Consider the following 6000-nt stretch of genomic DNA (forward strand, 5'->3'; position numbering starts at 1 on the left):
TAACCGTAATATGGTATACTGTGTACATATAAAAAAAATTAATAGGATTGACTAATAAATTGAATGAGAAAGAAAAAATGTATTATATAAGAGAACCAAGGGTCTATATATATTTTTTTTTAATTACGGTTAATTTTTGTTGTGAAATTCAAAAAATGAAAATAAAGAGTAACTGTCGTAACAACAGCTTGAATGGGAATAGTAACGTACTGAGTAATATGCAGAGTGCTCGGCGATAACACAGGGACCATATATAGGTCTACACGTGTGAAACGAGCAAACGTGCTTTTCGCGAAGGGGTTGCGCGACCCTTTCTCCCGGTGCTGTAAAAAGTGGCTGCGCTTTTTCATGCAAGATTTATACAAGCCCTTCAATTTTCCATCCGCGCTGTCCGATATTCGATTATGATCTCGGCTGATCCCATCTGGTGACACCCGACGAGAAAGAAAAGGGAGAAGAGAAAATGGCGGTACGACGTTTCCATGACAAAGATATAGATCATCCTCCATTGCGAATATATATATATATATATATATATACAGGGTGTCCCAGAACTACTTTAACACCCGAAAGTGGGTGATAGCTGGGGGTCCCCCGAGTACCTCCCGCAAACCGTTTGCCAAAATTCGCAATAGTTTTTAAATGGGAAGCATTTAAGGTTCAGCAATCAGAATAAAGAATTTCAGCGGATCGTGTCTGCGTGGTGGGAGATATAGTCGTGGCAGGCAAAAGCTAACTGCTACAGCCAGATAGCGCGATTCGCAATTGTTTCTTAATCCGAGCGCCAAGCGTTTTCGTTGACAGACTGCCGATACTGGCCGAACTCCTTAGCTTCGTGCAGCCGTCTCATCGAGTACCTTTCACGACCCGCGGAAATTCTTCATTCTGATTGGTGCATCTTAAATGCTTCCCATTTAACAACTATTGCGAATTTTGGCAAACGGTTTGCGGGAGGGTACTCGGGGGACCCCCAGCCATCACCCAACTTTCGGGTGTTAAAGTAGTTCTGGGACACCCTGTATATATACTCTTAACCAGCCCTGCCTGATCTTTCCCGAAGTTGAACTACCTTCTCCTCGGTGACAAATAGAAGGCAAAGCAGTCCTAGTAGCAGGTTGTTTGTCATCCAAGAACCAGCCAATTATGTTGGCCTCCGAAGCAGACTTCCTTTTCGCACAGTTTCGCCATTTTTCAAGAGTCTCCTTCCTGTTCATTCGAATCTTACTCTTCCATCCTTATCTCTGCTCCCTCTGTATCCATTGGCTTCCTTATCAATCCGCCCTCTCATTTCTCAACGATACCGATAAGACCACGTGGGCGGCGTCCTAGACTTCCGGGACTTCGCCAAGAGGTACGATCCAAGTGCGAGTGTATCGGTGAATAAGGATTTAAGCTAAAAAAAAAATCCAACGCGATTAAAATTTATAAAAATAATTAACGACACAAATAAAAAAATAAAAACCGAAGATGCTGGATCCAGCTGATCTTGCATCAAAATTCCATCTACGCGATTTTTATCACCAGTAAAGTACGAGATGACGAATTTCGGCGGCAGGTCCAGATCTCTTCGGGATGCTGAATGGCCTCAGGACCGAGTGCAAACAGCCGCCAGAAGTTTGTCGATTCGAAACTTTTGAGGCTGCAAGTACAGAAAAGATCGTTTATTCAATAATTTATTTATTCAGCTCGGAGCCAGCTGAAGTTGGCAAAGTATGCGGGACACGTCCAGCTGCGAATCTGCTGCGGTCATCTGGGCAGGGCTTGCAAGGGGCGCGGGATGGTAGGCCGAGGGGAGGTTTGCTAAAGATAAAGAAGCCGAAGGTGGTAAAAAGTGATGGTGGCTTCTGCTAGGCAAAGAAAAATAAAATATTTCTTTAACCACAAGCCTGTACATATACAGTCCACTACAAGAGGCTGGTCTCGTGAGGTTAAAAGTCAAGATTAATGGGGCCTGCGTTTACACTGTGCTGTTGCTAGGTTGGTACCGACTAGCCAAACTAAATTTGATATCGTACTAGTTATTTTACGGTTACGTGGTTTGCTTCGAGAAAATGAAAAAAAAAAAAAAAATCTCAAACCTCTGCCAATTATTTGCCCGGGCGGAACCAAGTAGCAATGGCCGAAATCACTTGCGCGGCAAATGTTCTCTCAGACTCCGCCCCCCCCTCCCCCCTTCCTAATGAGAAAATTACAGTTCCTGCATTTAAAAGGAACCCTTAAGCCCCCTCCCCCCCACACTAGTGCTACATATATATACTTAATTAGAACTCCACCAACCCATGTCACTTTTACATCCCTTCGTACTTCTCCACAATTTTCTACTTCGGCCACTTCACTCAACTTACTGTCACTATTTTCTTTTTTCTCGAAAATCCCAAAATTATTATTATCATTATCCAAGACTCGGTTCTAGGAAAAAGAAGAAAACTTCAACGTCCCACGTAGGGGTAGCTTTTACCCACCCTCCATAACTTCGCGTGCAAAGTAAAGAAAAAGCAAATACGCCCTTACGAGTTGACCTCGCCAAATTTCAAAAGAAAAAAAATTTCCTACTTCATTCCATTATTTTACCATTAAGGTATTTCCCTTATTCAAATTCTTTCATCGAGCCAATTTCTCCCTCTGTTTTTTTTTTTACCCATAGACATTTTCCCATAGACTCGGTGCCGTTGAATTACTTGATAAAGTTAAGAGAGCGTGTTATTGGTATTATTATTATTGCTCCTAGATATCCAGACAATTACAGTCCTATGCTCGTGCATATATATATATATATATATATGTATGTATAATATATATATGTATGTATAATATATATATATATGTATATATATATGTATATATATATATATATATACATGTCCTAGACGACAAGCAGTATGCACGAGGTCTTTGTTCGGTGTAATGAAAACCGCGAAGTACGTAACCCAGAGCCACGTTTGTGGTCGTTTAACATTTTCCCGGTGGCCGTTGCGCGTAATCCGAGCGTGAAAACGAACGTACTATAGAAACGTAATGGAAAATGCAATCGGTCCCGACGTGAAAATTACTTTGCTTCAATCTGCCGTACCGGCGTCACCGAGATTGTCATTCAGGCCTCGTTGACAATGAGGCTCCGCGTGGTGCTGTGTGACGCGAGACAGAGAGCACGGGATATAGATATGCAATAAGTGAAAATGGAACGGAAAAAAAAAAAAAACAAGAAAAAAAAACAAAAAAAATCACGAAAGTGCAAACGAGGATAAAATGAGCGATTACGTGAATATACGTGACGAGCTGTTTACGCGTCGAGCGCTATTCATGAATTATTCAAGTCACGCGGCAACGTAAAGCAGTGCGCGGGTAGTTTTGGAATTCAGGAAATTCGGCAATGTACCCGTATGCACGTGTATGCATATATATATATATATATGACTATCCGCTAACGTTGAATGGCGCGTGGGATAGGCGGTGATTGTCTTATCGGTTTTTGATAAGAATTAATCAAACGCACGGCCACGATTAGAGGCAGTCGAAAAATGACGTTGTCTATTGGGTTATTACAGCGAAGCCAAAAATCCAGCCTGATGAAGATTGCTATCGGTAGGGAAGGTCGTTTGCCTTAGATATCCGTACTTTGAGCCCAGGCTATCGATTCGAAACTGTTTGCTCAACTCAGCAGAAGCTAATCGGATCTCAATTCAGAGATAGGTTGAGATAGGTTGACCTGTTGGTACGGACTGGGATCCCTAACAAGCATCGACGCTTGGTATCTAAACAAGTATTAAACTTGTCAACGTCTCCCTGGGAAACTTCGATTCGTATGGCGAGGCGGCTATCTGTGAATTCCCTTAGTGAATTCTATATATATATATATAGATATATATAGATATATATAGAAGGGTAGTTCATTAGTCGAGGATTGTACGTGAAAATTGGCACGTTTCAATAGTGTCCTATATATGACTTGTAGATCCTTTCGTCAATTTTATTATTATTATTATTGTACAGAACGTACTGCAGCATCGATGAAGTTACGTTAGACGGACTATGGAGAAAATCGTGTAACTAGTGAAAAGCAGTAGGGGTAATAAGTGCGATGGGTTACGTTATTTTTGACGATAGAGAAAATCCGGGATCAGTTTCAAGTTGGTGCGGATGACTATTGGGAGATCGAGAGGGAAGAGGGGTGGTTTAATGGTAAGGGTTGCGAGGGACGATAAAGATGGGAAAAAGGGAGCGAGTGAAATCAGCAGCGCGAGACCGGGGTAAAAATAAATAGTGACGATAAGAAAACTCTTAGTACGAACCTACCCAGAAGATATACGTGTAAGTGATGGTACAGTCTTGCCAAGCTGGATTCCTTTCAGCCGAAAATGGAAAATGGCATGTAAGAATAAAGGTATAGGAGTCGAAAGGGGAGGTGAACAAAGACGGGAAGAACTGAAAGGAGAAGAAAAAGAAAAATCCTCGAAAGAAGTGACCATAGGATGAAACACGATCGCAACGGTTACATGTAGAAAGCCATTGCCATTGGCGTGGGGTCTTTGCTTTCCGGTCGGTTTGGTTTAGCCCGAGAAGCTGGCATAGGAGTTTTTACAAGAGTCCGTAACTGGTAGCGGTTCGTAAATAAAAATCCGATTGCCCGGAAATCGGTATGGGTAAAGAGACGCGAAACGGAAACGTAGGGGCATTTGAGGTTAGGACGGATAAAGACAACAATATAACCTAGAAGTTTACGAGGTCACGTGAGCCTCTTAAATGAGCATCTGTGGCTTAACAACGGGATGGTCGACGGTATTGCGAAACTGTAGATCGATATATATATATATATATTGGTGTACTTTGTAAATGGAAATAACGCAACTTCCGGTAAGATATAATACACTGGCAGAGGAATACAGTGAAATTTCGTGACTCCAAAGGCTGTTAGTTCAGGGTTCGTCATTAGCCCGGGATACCACCGAGCGAAACAATAAGGAGCCCACGATCCTTCGGAAGGACACGTTCCCTTTACAGGAAGGAACTGGGGTACCCACGTAAACCTTCGCTAACAGGACTCTATTAAGGCGCTCTAGTCTCGTTTCCTCGTATCTTCCCCTTGTCGCGATTCTAGCAAACCGACTACGAGCTGCTGGATAAGGAGCGACCATTTCTTAATTTCGTTAAGAGACTACACGAATAGTTTGGTGGTAAAAAAATTCTTCTTCTCAAGTATCCACGTCAATCAATATTATATATTATTTTTAATATGAAATTTATAATTTTAATCGATATCAAGGTTAATTAAATTTCTCACCCTTCGGTATAATATTTCGTAACGATTATCTGAATGCGGGAAAAAATTTTTATTTTAGCACTACCACGACGTTAATTATTTCGTAAAACAGAGAAAACGTCCCTCGTCATTCGCTTGAGGGTTAATTTGCTCCGTACTTCACTTCCGCCACTTGGCAATGAATTCGCGATCGCCCTTCCGCGGCAACTTCAAGACGTTCCGAATATATAGGAATAAAATGAACGGTCTGGTCCTGGATAAAAGTTTTATCATAGGCTAAGGTAGTCTCTGAACCCACAAGTACATTCGATATATCGTAATAGAAAATCGATCCAGCTCGATTCCACAGTCTCAGGGTGTGACGCGGTCCGACATAACCTATCGACGGTTTAGGCCAAACCGTCGTCTATTCCCTATGGAATTCAGGGTCGTGAAAGTTGGCATGACTGGGGCAATCACATCCGCTGGGGAGAGTCAGTCGAATAAGCCAAGTCCCTGGAAAGGATGTTAGAGCGAGTGGATGGTTCCCTGTGAGAACGAGAGCTCGGAATACCAGGGTAGTGTTGTCAACCTATTGGCTACGTGCTTGGAATCCTAATTGATTTCCGTTTTATCTTGGCAAACAGCGAGGACTTCCGGTAGGAGTCGGAAATACTTTTAGTGGCTGCTGAGATCAGTGAAGATTCTTAGTTTTTCGTGAAATAAGGAAAAAAAAGCTTCCGGACTTTTTGAGACTGTTTTAA

At 42.2% G+C, this 6000-nt stretch overlaps 1 long non-coding RNA gene across 1 annotated transcript in view; it reads right to left on the reverse strand.

Annotated features, from left to right (window-relative positions):
• Window positions 1-1059: 1059 nt before the first annotated feature.
• Window positions 1060-6000, reverse strand: part of LOC112494097 — an 18776-nt gene continuing 13835 nt past the window's right edge. Inside the window, exons 2-3 of the long non-coding RNA XR_003059229.1 lie at window positions 1463-1639; window positions 1060-1393 (exon numbers count right to left, since the gene is read on the reverse strand). This is a non-coding gene — a long non-coding RNA (uncharacterized LOC112494097). The remainder of the gene's footprint in view (window positions 1394-1462; window positions 1640-6000) is intronic.

This window comes from Cephus cinctus, unplaced genomic scaffold (assembly GCF_000341935.2).
Source record: "Cephus cinctus unplaced genomic scaffold, Ccin1 Ccin1_scaffold0020, whole genome shotgun sequence".
Lineage (NCBI taxonomy): Eukaryota > Metazoa > Arthropoda > Insecta > Hymenoptera > Cephidae > Cephus > Cephus cinctus.